This window comes from Triticum urartu, chromosome 3 (genome assembly GCF_003073215.2).
Source record: "Triticum urartu cultivar G1812 chromosome 3, Tu2.1, whole genome shotgun sequence".
Lineage (NCBI taxonomy): Eukaryota > Viridiplantae > Streptophyta > Magnoliopsida > Poales > Poaceae > Triticum > Triticum urartu.
The window spans coordinates 37,827,985-37,842,815 of NC_053024.1; positions in this window are offsets into that span (position 1 = coordinate 37,827,985).

Consider the following 14,831-nt stretch of genomic DNA (forward strand, 5'->3'; position numbering starts at 1 on the left):
CCATATATCTCAACCATGCAAATCAATGCACGCCCATCATACACATCAATGTCGCATGTAAATAACAAATGTTGGTTTCAAAAATACATAGGTCTTGGTGCATAAGATTTATGTAAGTGCACAACTCAAACATTAGCTCTTTGGTTTTCATTGTAGGTCCTACATATGCTCCACAAAATCATTGAGTAGTTGCACGTGCACCTGATGATCTCGAAGATTCTGATGCATCTGTAGAAAGTTCATAAGCTGAGTTGCATCTTGATCTTCCGGGATTTGAACTTGTTCTCTAGGTGCTTTAAAATCATTGGTTTGGGCTACACCATCACCCTGCTAAAAGATTAAAAACCATGAAAAATTAGGATTTCATTTGAGACTAGTCATAGTGGGAAGTAACTAAGACTTGTAACATGCATACTGCTATGTTGCTTGTCTATGTTACTATCTTCATAGTGGGTAGTGCTATATGTATGATAACATAGAGAGCTTCATTCATTACTTTGTAGGGTCATTTTACATTGGGAACCGCTATGTGATGGTAACATATTAGGCAGGTCATAGTGGGAGTAACATAGCAGGTAACATAACACTTCCCAAGAAAAGTTTGCTTACATGACATGTATTTAATGAGGAGAGAGATGATTGAAGTAACATAATATGTTACTGTAACATAACACATTCCAAGGCAAAATGAGTCTACATCTTAATAAATGATGGCTTGCATGATACTCCCTCCTTTCCAGTTTATAGGGCTTATCTCAAAATTTTAGTTTTTCCATTTTATAAGGCTCAATTTGGTTGTTCCCCGTCACATGTTCAGATTTTAAGGTGCATTAAATCATTGCATGCAAGTATTAAGAGAAAATTGACCAATGCATGTAATTTATGCATGCATGCATAGCAATTAATGCATTGGTAAATATACTTTTTTGAGGAAAACAAGAGCATCAATTTGGTGCTTTTGCAAACTACAAAAAGTATTCCACCACTCACCATGTACCTTGGTTGGTGAGATTTTTGAATTGAGTCTTATAAACCGGAAAGGAGGGAGTATCACATACATGTTACTTCACACTATGAAGGTGGTAACAGTCTAAGTTACTCCCCACTATGACTAGACTTATGTTACACCATCTGCATGTCTCCTTATTAATTACTTCTCACATCATACTTTTTGTTTATGTACGAGCAACGTGAGTAAGGATTGATAAGCCATGAGAAAGGGCAGCCGGAGGAGGGCCACCTAGCCCCGGTGTGTCTTCCGAACACGCAACGCCAATCCTTGTTCTGCATAAAAAGCCAACATTTCAAACATAGTCGGTAGAACGTTGAAAAATACCACTGAGTAACACACTACTAATACGAGTCATCCATATGGTTGAGATCATCACCGCGAACAACACCCCGGAAGAGATGTCTTCTCCTTTTTTTTGAGGTGTTTTCTCCTTCCTATAAGGCGGGTTTGGGCGCTTAGAAAAGTTGTTCAAGTCCGAGGCCTGCTACTAATGCCTCGAGTGGCTCGTGGACACAAGTACTCCACAAGAAGCATGAGGCGGCACACGATTAAGAAGGTATGCTTCTCTGATTTAGGCACCGTGCAAAGGGGAGAAAGCCACTGCCATGCCCATGTCGGTTTGCCACTTGAGGGGAGACGATCACGAAGTACTCTCTTCGTTTCAAATTACTCATCGCAGAAATAGATGTATCTAAGTTTTACATATTTTAAAACTGAGTAATAGCTTATGAGGGTTTGAAAGAAAAAAAATACATATTTTACCGAGAGCAGCCATATGGCGGACGAGCACGCCTGCTGCTGTTATATGGGCCAATTGGACAACGTCTGGACGGGAGCGGTATTTATGGCGCATGGAAATGCTGGAGCGTACACGCTAGGGAAATGGTGCACATACAGGAATGGCCCTGCATGACGTCGTGGGTGGATTCTAGCTTTTCGCCCAGGTCATTTGGAACGCAAAAGGTTGAAGCAAAAAAAAAATGGTAGATGGACGGCTACAACGGAAAGCTCTTCCTCCAGGTCATAACAATGTAGAGCAACTTGAAACAGGGAGATTTATGAAAGGGAAAAACATGGTAGCTATCACCTGGCCAATGCAGCAAAACACAAAGGTGCAAACAGAACGTGGATCCAGTTTATGGTTCACGTCCTCTATCTCTTTAAATTTTCAAATCTGCAAAATTAAAAGATACTCCCTCCGTCCCAAAATAAGAACGTTTTTTACACTATGCTAGTGTTAAAAATGTTCTTATATTTTGGGACGGAGGGAGTAAAAAACTAGGATCGTGGCTGATTTTGGCCCTGACTCGCTTTAGCACACATAAAAATAGGGGACGCAGAGTTTCTACACCCGAGTTCAAATGTTCTCTTATGAGCAGTAAAATAATGAAATAGTAAAAATATTCAGAATTTTTTGGTGGCAAACTTTGACGAGTGTTTTGTGCAATTGCAAAAAACATATCATGAAATCACATTCCTGGAAATCATGGCAAAGAAAAAAAATCAATAATATTATTTTTGAAAACATTTTGAAGTGCTGATTTTTTTCATGACTTTCACAAATATTATTTCATGATGAAAAAATTAAGACACTCAAAACAATTATCAAAGTTTTTTTGCAAAAAAAATATTTAGAATTTTTTGAAGTCCTTAACAATTTTTAATTTTACTGTTCACCCCGAGCTCATTTGAGCTTAGGAGCAGACTAGGACTTTTTCATTGCAACATGAGTTTCACAGGGTAGTAGAACTTGTGTGGTCAAGATTTTTTTCAGTCAAAGCAATGTGGATCAAAAAAAGTTATGTGGATTAATACCATTTTTAAGCAAAGATGGGATTTACATCATAAAATATATACTTTCTAAGCTATGTACGGTAAAGTAATAATATGTTGTTCTCCAATGATAATCCATATCCAATACTCCCTTCGATCCATAATAAGTGTCCTAGTTTTGAACTAAGCTTAGTTCAAAACTACGACATTTATTTTGAATCAGTGGGAGTATTAATTAGACAAATTGTTCTTTGTTATTTGTAAAAACAAAATAAATAAAAGAATTGCCAGATTGCCACTCTCAAGAATCGAACCCAACACCTTCTAAGTTTTATCGTTTTGGGAGTCACTGTTGGGTTTCGTAGTAATTTCAAAAAATTTCCTACGCACACGCAAGATCATGTGATGCATATCAACGAGGGGGAGAGTGTTGTCTACGTACCCAACGCAGACCGACTGCGGAAGCGATGACACGACGTAGAGGAAGTAGTCGTACGTCTTCACGATCCAACCGATCAAGCACCGAAACTATGGCACCTCCGAGTTCGAGCACACGTTCAGCTCGATGACGATCCCCGGACTCCGATCCAGCAAAGTGTCGGGGAAGAGTTCCGTCAGCACGACGACGTGGTGACGATCTTGATGTACTACAGCAGCAGGGCTTCGCCTAAACTCCGCTACAGTATTATCGAGGTATATGATGGCATGGGGCACCGCACACGGCTAAGGAATAGATCACGTGGATCAACTTGTGTGTTCTAGGGTGCTTCTAACTCAGTATATAAAGGAGCCAAGGGGGGAGGGGGGCGCCGGCCAGGGAGAGAGGCGCAGGAGGAGTCCTACTCCTTCCGGGAGTAGGATTCCCCCCCAATCCTATTCCAACTAGGATTCCCCAAGGGGGGAAAGAGAGAGAGGGGGCCGGCCACCTTCTCCTAGTCCTAATAGGACTAGGGGAGAGGGAAGTGGCGCAGCCACCTTGGGCTGCCCCTTTCTCCTTTCCACTAAGGCCCATGAAGGCCCATATGGCTCCCGGGGGGTTCCGGTAACCTCCCGGTAACCCGGTAAAATCCCGATTTCACCCGGAACACTTCCGATGTCCAAACATATGCTTCCAATATATCAATCTTTACGTCTCGACCATTTCGAGACTCCTCGTCATGTCCGTGATCACATCCGGGACTCCGAACAACCTTCGGTACATCAAAATGCATAAACTCATAATGTAACTGTCATCGTAACCTTAAGCGTGCGGACCCTACGGGTTCGAGAACAATGTAGACATGACCGAGACACGTCTCCGGTCAATAACCAATAGCGGGACCTGGATGCCCATATTGGCTCCTACATATTCTACGAAGATCTTTATCGGTCAGACCGCATAACAACATACGTTGTTCCCTTTGTCATCGGTATGTTACTTGCCCGAGATTCGATCGTCGGTATCCAATACCTAGTTCAATCTCGTTACCGGCAAGTCTCTTTACTCGTTCCGTAATACATCATCTCACAACTAACATATTAGTTGTAATGCTTGCAAGGCTTTATGTGATGTATATTACCGAGAGGGCCCAGAGATACCTCTCCGACAATCGGAGTGACAAATCCTAATCTCGAAATACGCCAACCCAACATCTACCTTTGGAGACACCTGTAATGCTCCTTTATAATCACCCAGTTACGTTGTGACGTTTGGTAGCACCCAAAGTGTTCCTCCGGTAAACGGGAGTTGCATAATCTCATAGTCATAGGAACATGTATAAGTCATGAAGAAAGCAATAGCAACATACTAAACGATCGGGTGCTAAGCTAATGGAATGGGTCATGTTAATCAGATCATTCAACTAATGATGTGACCTCGTTAATCAAATAACAACTCATTGTTCATGGTCAGGAAACATAACCATCTTTGATTAACGAGCTAGTCAAGTAGAGGCATACTAGTGACATTTCGTTTGTCTATGTATTCACACATGTATTATGTTTCCGGTTAATACAATTCTAGCATGAATAATAAACATTTATCATGATTATAAGGAAATAAATAATAACTTTATTATTGCCTCTAGGGCATATTTCCTTCAGTCTCCCACTTGCACTAGAGTCAATAATCTAGATCACATCACCATGTGATTAACATCGATAGTTCACATCATCATGTGATTAACACCCATAGTTCACATCGCTATGTGACCAACACCCAAAGGGTTTACTAGATTCAGTAATCTAGTTCACATCGCTATGTGATTAACACCCAAGGAGTACTAAGGTGTGATCATGTTTTGCTTGTGAGAGAATCTTAGTCAACAGGTCTGCCACATTCAGATCCGCATGTATTTTGCAAATTTTTATGTCAACAATGCTCTGCTTGGAGCTACTCTATCTAATTGCTCCCACTTTCAATATGTATCTAGACCGAGACTTAGAGTCATCTAGATTAGTGTCAAACTTGCATTGGCGTAACCCTTTACGACGAACCATTTTTTTTTCACTTCCATAATCGAGAAACATATCCTTATTCCACTAAGGACAATATTGACCGCTGTCCAGTGATCTACTCCTAGATCACTATTGTACTCCCTTGCCAAACTCAGTGGTAGGGCATACAATAGATCTGGTATACAGCATGGCATACTTTATAGAACCTCTGACTGAGGCATACGGAATGACTTTCATTCTCTTTATATTTTCTACCGTGGTCGGGCTTTGAGTCTTACTCAAGTTCACACCTTGTAACACAGGCAAGAACTCTTTCTTTGACTGTTCCATTTTGAACTACTTCAAAATCTTGTCAAGGTATGTACTCATTGAAAAAACTTATCAAGCGTCTTGATCTATCTCTATAGATCTTGAAGCTCAATATGTAAGCAGCTTCACCGAAGTCTTTCTTTGAAAAACTCCTTTCAAACACTCCTTTTATGCTTTACAGAATAATTCTACATTATTTCCGATCAACAATATGTCATTCACATATACTTATCAGAAATGCTGTAGTGCTCCCACTCACTTTCTCGTAAATACAGGCTTCACCGCAAGTCTGTATAAAACTATATGCTTTGATCAACTCATCAAAGCGTATATTTCAACTCCGAGATGCTTGCACCAGTCCACAGATGGATTGCTGGAGTTTGCACATTTTGTTAGCACCTTTCGGATTGACAAAACCTTCTGGTTGCATCGTATACAACTCTTCTTTAGTAAATCCATTAAAGAATGAAGTTTTGTTTATCCATTTGCCAGATTTCATAAAACGCGGCAATTGCTAACATGATTCGGACAGACTTAAGCATAGATACGAGTGAGAAACTCTCATCGTAGTCAACACCTTGAACTTGTCGAAAACCTTTTTGCGACAATTCTAGCTTTGTAGATAGTAACACTACTATCAGCGTTCATCTTCCTCTTGAAGATCCATTTATTCTCAATTGCTTGCCGATCATCGGGCAAGTCAACCAAAGTCCATACTTTGTTCTCACACATGGATCCCATCCCAGATTTCATGGCTTCAAGCCACTTTGCGGAATCTGGGCTCACCATCGCTTCTTCATAGTTCATAGGTTCATCATGATCTAGTAGCATGACTTCCAGAACAGGATTACCGTATCACTCTGGTGCGGATCTTACTCTGCTTGATCTACGAGGTTCAGTAGTATCTTGATCTGAAGTTTCATGATCATTATCATTAGCTTCCTCACTTTGATGTACTACTTTCTAGTAAGGGAGCAGGTACAGTTACCTCGTCAAGTTCTACTTTCCTCCACTCACTTCTTTCGAGAGAAACTCCTTCTCAGAAAGTTTCCGAATTTAGCAACAAAAGTCTTGCCTTCGGATCTGTGATAGAAGGTGTATCCAATAGTTTCCTTTGGATATCCTATGAAGACGCACTTCTCCGATTTGAGTTTGAGCTTATCAGGATGAAACTTTTTCATATAAGCATCGCAACCCCAAACTTTAAGAAACGACAGCTTAGGTTTCTTGCCAAACCATAGTTCACATGGTGTCGTCTCAACGGATTTAGATGGTGCCCTATTTAACGTGAATGCAGCTGTCTCTAATGCATAACCCCAAAACGATAGTGGTAGATCGGTAAGAGACATCATAGATCGCACTATATCTAATAAAGTACGGTTATGACGTTCGGACACACCATTACACTATGGTGTTCCAGGTGGCGTGAGTAGTGAAACTATTCCACATGTTTTAATTGAAGACCAAACTCGTAAACTCAAATATTTGTCTCCGCGATCAGATCGTAGAAACTTTATTTTTCTTGTCACGATGATTTTCCACTTCACTCTGAATTCTTTGAACTTTTCAATGTTTCAGGACTTATTTTCATCAAGTAGATTATACTCATATCTGCTCAAATCATCTGTGGAAGATCAGGAAATAATGATACCTGTCGCGAGCCTCAATATTCATCGACCACATACATCCAGTATGTATGATTCAACAAAATTGTTCTCGCTCCATTGTTTGTTTCGAAGAATAGCGTTTTAGTCATCTTGCCCATAAGGCATGGTTCGCAAGCATCAAGTGATTCATAATCAAGTGATTCCAAAATCCCATCAGCATGGAGTTTCTTCATGCGCTTTACACCAATATGACCTAAACGCCAGTGCTACAAATAAGTTGCACTATCATTATTAACTTTGCATCTTTTGGTTCCAATATTATGATTATGTGTATCACTACGATCGAGATCCAACGAACTATTTTCATTGGGTGTGTAACCATATAAGGTTTTATTCATGTAAACAGAACAACAATTTATTCTCTTACTTAAATGAATAATCGTATTACAATAAACATGATCAAATCATATTCATGCTCAACGCAAACACCAAATAACACTTATTCAGGTTCAACACTAATCCCGAAAGTATAGGGGAGTGTGCGATGATGATCATATCAATCTTGGAACTATTTCCAACACTCATCGTAATTTCACCCTTAACTAGTTTCTGTTCATTCTGCAACTCCCATTTTCGAGTTACTAATCTTAGCAACTGAACTAGTATCAAATACTGAGGAGTTGCTATAAACACTAGTAAAGTACACATCAATAACATGTATATCAAATATACTTATGTTCACTTTGCCATCATTCTTATCTGCCAATCACTTGGGGTAGTTCCGCTTCCAGTGACCAGTCCCTTTGCAGTAGAAACACTTAGTCTCAGGCTTAGGACCAGACTTGGGCTTCTTCACTTGAGCAGCAACTTGCTTGCTGTTCTTCTTGAAGTTCCCCTTCTTCCCTCTGTCCTTTTCTTGAAACTAGTGGTCTTGTCTACCATCAATACTTGATGTTTTTCTCGATTTCTACCTTCGTCAATTTCCGTATTACGAAGAGCTTGGGAATTGTTTCCATTATCCCTTGCATATCATAGTTCATCACGGAGTTCTACTAACTTGGTGATGGTGACTAGAGAATTCTGTCAATCACTATCTTATCTGGAAGATTAACTCCCACTTGATTCAAGCGATTGTAGTACTCAGACAATCTGGGCACATGCTCACTAGTTGAGCGATTCTCCTCCATCTTTTAGCTATAGAACTTGTTGGAGACTTCATATCTCTCAACTCGGGTATTTGCTTGAAATATTAACTTCAATTTTTGGAACATCTCATATGGTCCATGACGTTCAAAACGTCTTTGAAGTCCCGATTCTAAGCCGTTATGCATGGTGCACTAAACTATCAAGTAGTCATCATATTGAGCTAGCCAAACGTTCATAACGTCTGCATCTGCTCCTGCAATAGGTCTGTCACCTAGCGGTGCATCAAGGACATAATTCTTCTGTGCAGCAATGAGGATAAACCTCAGATCACGGATCCAATCCGCATCATTGCTACTAACATCTTTCAACACAATTTTTCTCTAGGAACATATCAAAATAAACATATGAAAGCAACAACGCAAGCTATTGATCTACAACATAATTTGCAAAATACTACCAGGACTAAGTTCATGATAAATTTAAGTTCAATTAATCAGATTACTTAAGAACTCCCACTTAGATAGACATCCCTCTAATCCTCTAAGTGATCACGTGATCCAAATCAACTAAACCATAACCGATCATCACGTGAGATGGAGTAGTTTTCAATGGTGAACATCGTTATGTTGATCATATCTACTATATGATTCACGCTCGACCTTCCGGTCTCCGTGTTCCGAGGCCATATCTGCATATGCTAGGCTCGTCAAGTTTAACCTGAGTATTCTGCGTGTGCAAAACTGGCTTGCACCCGTTGTAGATGAACGTAGAGCTTATCACACCCGATCATCACGTGGTGTCTGGGCACGACGAACTTTGGCAACGGTGCATACTCAGGGAGAACACTTCTTGATAATTTAGTGAGAGATCATCTTATAATGCTACCGTCAATCAAAGCAAGATAAGATGCATAAAAAGATAAACATCACATGCAATCAATATAAGTGATATGATATGGCCATCATCATCTTGTGCTTGTGATTTCCATCTCCGAAGCACCGTCATGATCACCATCGTCACCGGCGCGACACCTTGATCTCCATCGTAGCATCGTTGTCGTCTCGCCAATCTTATGCTTCCACGACTATCACTACCGTTTAGTAATAAAGTAAAGCATTACATCGCGATTGCATTGCATACAATAAAGCGACAACCATATGGCTCCTGCCAGTTGCCGATAACTCGGTTACAAAACATGATCATCTCATACAATAAAATTCAGCATCATGCCTTGACCATATCACATCACAACATGCCCTGCAAAAACAAGTTAGACGTCCTCTACTTTGTTGTTGCATGTTTTACGTGGCTGCTACGGGCTTAAGTAAGAACCAATCTCACCTACGCATCAAAACCACAACGATAGTTTGTCAAATAGACTCCGTTTTAACCTTCTCAAGGACCGGGTGTAGCCATACTTGGTTCAACTAAAGTTGGAGAGACAGTCGCCCGCAAGCCATCTCTGTGCAAAGCACGTCGAGGGAACCGGTCTCGCGTAAGCGTACGCGTAAGGTTGGTCCGGGTCGTCTCGTCCAACAATACCGCCGAACCAAAGTATGACATGCTGGTAGGCAGTATGACTTGTATCGTCCACAACTCACTTGTGTTCTACTCGTGCATATAACATCAACATAAATAACCTAGGCTCGGATGCCACTGTTGGGTTTCGTAGTAATTTCAAAAATTTTCCTACGCACACGCAAGATCATGTGATGCATAGCAACGAGGGGGAGAGTGTTGTCTACGTACCCAACGCAGACCGACTGCGGAAGCGATGACACGACGTAGAGGAAGTAGTCGTACGTCTTCACGATCCAACCGATCAAGCACCGAAACTACGGCACCTCCGAGTTCGAGCACACGTTCAGCTCGATGACGATCCCCGGACTCCGATCCAGCAAAGTGTTGGGGAAGAGTTCCGTCAGCATGACGGCGTGGTGACGATCTTGATGTACTACAGCAGCAGGGCTTCGCCTAAACTCCGCTACAGTATTATCGAGGTATATGGTGGCAGGGGGCACCGCACACGGCTAAGGAATAGATCACGTGGATCAACTTGTGTGTTCTAGGGTGCTTCTACCTCAGTATATAAAGGAGCCAAGGGGGGAGGGGGGTGCCGGCCAGGGAGAGAGGCGCAGGAGGAGTCCTACTCCTTCCGGGAGTAGGATTCCCCCCCAATCCTATTCCAACTAGGATTCCCCAAGGGGGGAAAGAGAGAGAGGGGGGCCGGCCACCTTCTCCTAGTCCTAATAGGACTAGGGGAGGGGGAAGTGGCGCAGCCACCTTGGGCTGCCCCTTTCTCCTTTCCACTAAGGCCCATGAAGGCCCATATGGCTCCCGGGGGGTTCCGGTAACCTCCCGGTAACCCGGTAAAATCCCGATTTCACTCGGAACACTTCCGATGTCCAAACATAGGCTTCCAATATATCAATATTTACGTATCGACCATTTCGAGACTCCTCGTCATGTCCGTGATCACATCCGGGACTCCAAACAACCTTTGGTACATCAAAATGCATAAACTCATAATGTAACTGTCATCGTAACCTTAAGCGTGCGGACCCTACGGGTTCGAGAACAATGTAGACATGACCGAGACACGTCTCCGATCAATAACCAATAGCGGGACCTGGATGCCCATATTGGCTCCTACATATTCTACGAAGATCTTTATCGGTCAGACCGCATAACAACATACGTTGTTCCCTTTGTCATCGGTATGTTACTTGCCCGAGATTCGATCGTCGGTATCCAATACCTAGTTCAATCTCGTTACCAGCAAGTCTCTTTACTCGTTCCGTAATACATCATCTCACAACTAACATATTAGTTGTAATGCTTGCAAGGCTTTATGTGATGTGTATTACCGAGAGGGCCCAGAGATACCTCTCCGACAATCGGAGTGACAAATCCTAATCTCGAAATACGCCAACCCAACATCTACCTTTGGAGACACCTGTAATGCTCCTTTATAATCACCCAGTTACGTTGTGACGTTTGGTAGCACCCAAAGTGTTCCTCCCGTAAACGGGAGTTGCATAATCTCATAGTCATAGGAACATGTATAAGTCATGAAGAAAGCAATAGCAACATAATAAACGATTGGGTGCTAAGCTAATGGAATGGGTCATGTCAATCAGATCATTCAACTAATGATGTGACCTCGTTAATCAAATAACAACTCATTGTTCATGGTCAGGAAACATAACCATCTTTGATTAACGAGCTAGTCAAGTAGAGGCATACTAGTGACATTTTGTTTGTCTATGTATTCACACATGTATTATGTTTCCGGTTAATACAATTCTAGCATGAATAATAAACATTTATCATGATTATAAGGAAATAAATAATAACTTTATTATTACCTCTTGGGCATATTTCCTTCAGTCACACCTTCTAGCAATATTAAAGTTCAGAATGTATGCCGTCTGATGGGCTGCGAGTACAGATTTGTAGACGTTTGTTTTCACGTCGTGAGTGAACGGACGTACTGTGCTTTGGGTCCGCACCAGAATTCTTAATGTTTAGGGCGTTGCTTGCTGCAGCATATACAACATTCAATACGAGCCCAGTCTCCGATCCCAACGCGAACGAGCGCGCAACGATAACATGAGCAGGCGAGGACGAGCGCTCCAATGGATTTTCGATATTTTATCGCACTTCTTTTTCGGTACAACCTCCCATAGACACTTTATCAGTTGAGATCGTCCCATACCCCTTCATCCAAAATCATGAAAAAGGGCAGGATCGTCATTCCCCCTCCCCCTCCCCGTGTCATACACGCGCGACCCGGCGAAGTAGTCCCTCCCGCGGTGTACACGGCCGGTTTTTTTAAAACATAGACGGACGGGCCGGGGCAACGTACGCAACGCGCATAGGTGGGGGCGTACATCGTGACGTAACCCATGTATGCCGCCGTGACTTGTGGCGTCGAACTGCGTCGCCTGGTCCAACCGGTGTGCGTCGCTCGGTGAAAGAGCGTCGTGGCACTGAATGGCATACACTGTCGAAACGCGACAAATTTTGGCATGCATTCTTGCCACGGTCATTGTAGCCCGTGCAAAAAAACCGAGCCCGTTTAACGGACGCGGAGAAGAGACATGCATCAGAGGATCCATTCCGTCCATACCGAAACTCAAGCCTTCCACATGAAGTACCTGAGGACATTCACGGAATGTACCAAACTTTTGCCGGCGCGTGTGGGGCCCCACCCCGATACGCCACGCCAAAAATGAACGAAATCTGACAACGAACGCACGTTGCGTCACGTCCGTGCAGTATTTCAGGGTTTTTCGGTCCGAAAAATCGTAGAAAATGCATACAGTGTCGAAACAAGACAAATTCTGGCATGCATGCTTGCCACTGTCATTGTAGCCCGTGAAAAAGTACTGAGCCCGTTTTGACGGATGCGATGAAGAGACATGCATTGGAGAAATCCCTTCCGTCCATACCAAAACCGATGCCTTCCACATGAAGTACCTAAGCACATTCACGGAATGCACCCAACTTTTGTCAGCACGTGTCGGGCCCCACCCCGATACCCCACGCCAAAAAAGAATGAAATCTGATACTGAACGCATGTTGCGTCATGTCTGGACAGTATTTTAGGGTTTTTCGGCCAGAAAAATCGTTGAAAATGCATTTAGTGTCGAAACGCGACAAATTTTGGTATGCATGCTTGCCATGATCATTGTATCTCGTGAAAAAAATTGTGCCGATTGACGGATGCGAAGAAGAGACAGGCATAGAAGGATCCCTTCTGTCCATACCGAAACCCCTGCCTTCCACATGAAGTACCTGAGCACATTCACGGAATATACCCAACTTTTGCCAGCGCGTGTGTGGCCCCACCCCGATACCGCACGCTAAAAATGAACGAAATCTGACACCGAACGCACGTTGCGTCACGTCCGGGCAGTATTTTAGAGGTTTTCAGCCCGAAAAATCATAGAAAATGCATACAGTGCCGAAGTGCGACAAATTTTGGCATGCATGCTTGCCACGGTCATTGTAGCCCGTGAAAAAAATTGAGCCCGTTTGATGGATGCTAAGAAGAGACATGAATCGGTGGATCCCTTCCATCCATACCGAAACCCATGCCTTCCACATGAAGTACCTGAGCACATTCAAGAAATGTACCCAACTTTTCCTGGCGCGTGCGGGGCCCACCCCGATACAGTACGCCAAAAATGAACGATATCTAACATCGAACACATGTTGCGTCACGTTCGGGTAATATTTTAGCCTTTTTCGACCCGGAAAATCGTAGAAAATGCATACAGTGTCGAAATGTGACAAATTTTCGCATGCATGCTTGCCACGGTCATTGTAGCCCGTGAAAAAAAACTGAGCCTGTTTGACAAATGCGAAGAAGAGACATGCACCAGAGGATCCTTTCCATCCATACCGAAACCCCTGTCTTTCACATGAAGTACCTGAGCACATTCCAGGAATGTACCCAACTTTTGCCAGCGCGTGTGGGGCCCCACACCGATACCCCATGCCAAAAATGAACGAAATTTGACACCGAACACACGTTGAGTCACGTCCGGACAGTATTTTAGGGTTTTTCGACCCGGAAAATCACAGAAAATGCTTACGGTGTCGAAACCCGACAAGTTTTGGCATGCATGCTTTCCACGGTCATTGTAGCCCGTGAAAAAAACTAAGCCTGTTTGACGGATGTGAAGAAGAGACATGCATCGGAGGATCCCTTCTGTCCATACCAAAACCCTTGACTTCGACATGAAGTACCTGAGCACATTCATGGAATGTACCCAACTTTTGCCAGCGCGTGTGGGGCCCCACCCCGATACCACACGCCAAAAATGAATGAAATTTGACATCGAACGCACGGTGTGTCACGTCTGGACAGTTTTTTAGGCTTTTTTGGGCCGGAAAATCGTAGAAAATGCATACAATCTCGAAACGCGACAAATTTTGGCATTTAGGCTAGCCACGGTCATTGTAGCCCGTGAAAAAAACTGAGCCGGTTTGACGGATGCGAAGAATAGACATGCATGCATGGGAGGATCCTTTCCATCCATACCGAAACCCCTGCCTTCCATATGAAGTACGTGAGCACATTCACGGAATGTACCCAACTTTTGCTAGTGCGTGTGGGGCCCCACCCCGATAGACCACGCCAAAAATGAACGAAATCTGACACCAAACGCACGTTGCGTCACGTCTGGGAAATATTTTAGGTTTTTGCGGCCCGGAAAATCCTAGAAAATGCATACAATGTCGAAACGTGACAAATTTTGGCATGCATGCTTGCCACGTTCATTGTAGCCCGTGAAAAAAACTGAGCCCGTTTGACAGATGCGAAGAAGAGACATGCATCGGAGGATCCCTTCCGTCCATACCGAATCCCTGCCTTCCAGATGAAGTACCTGAGCACATTCACGGAATGTACCCAAATTTTACCAGCGCATGTGGGGCCCCACCTCGATAGCCCACGCAAAAAATGAACGAAGTCTGACACCGAACACACGTTGCTTCAAGTCCGGGCAGTATTTAGGGTTTCTCGGCCCGAAAAATCA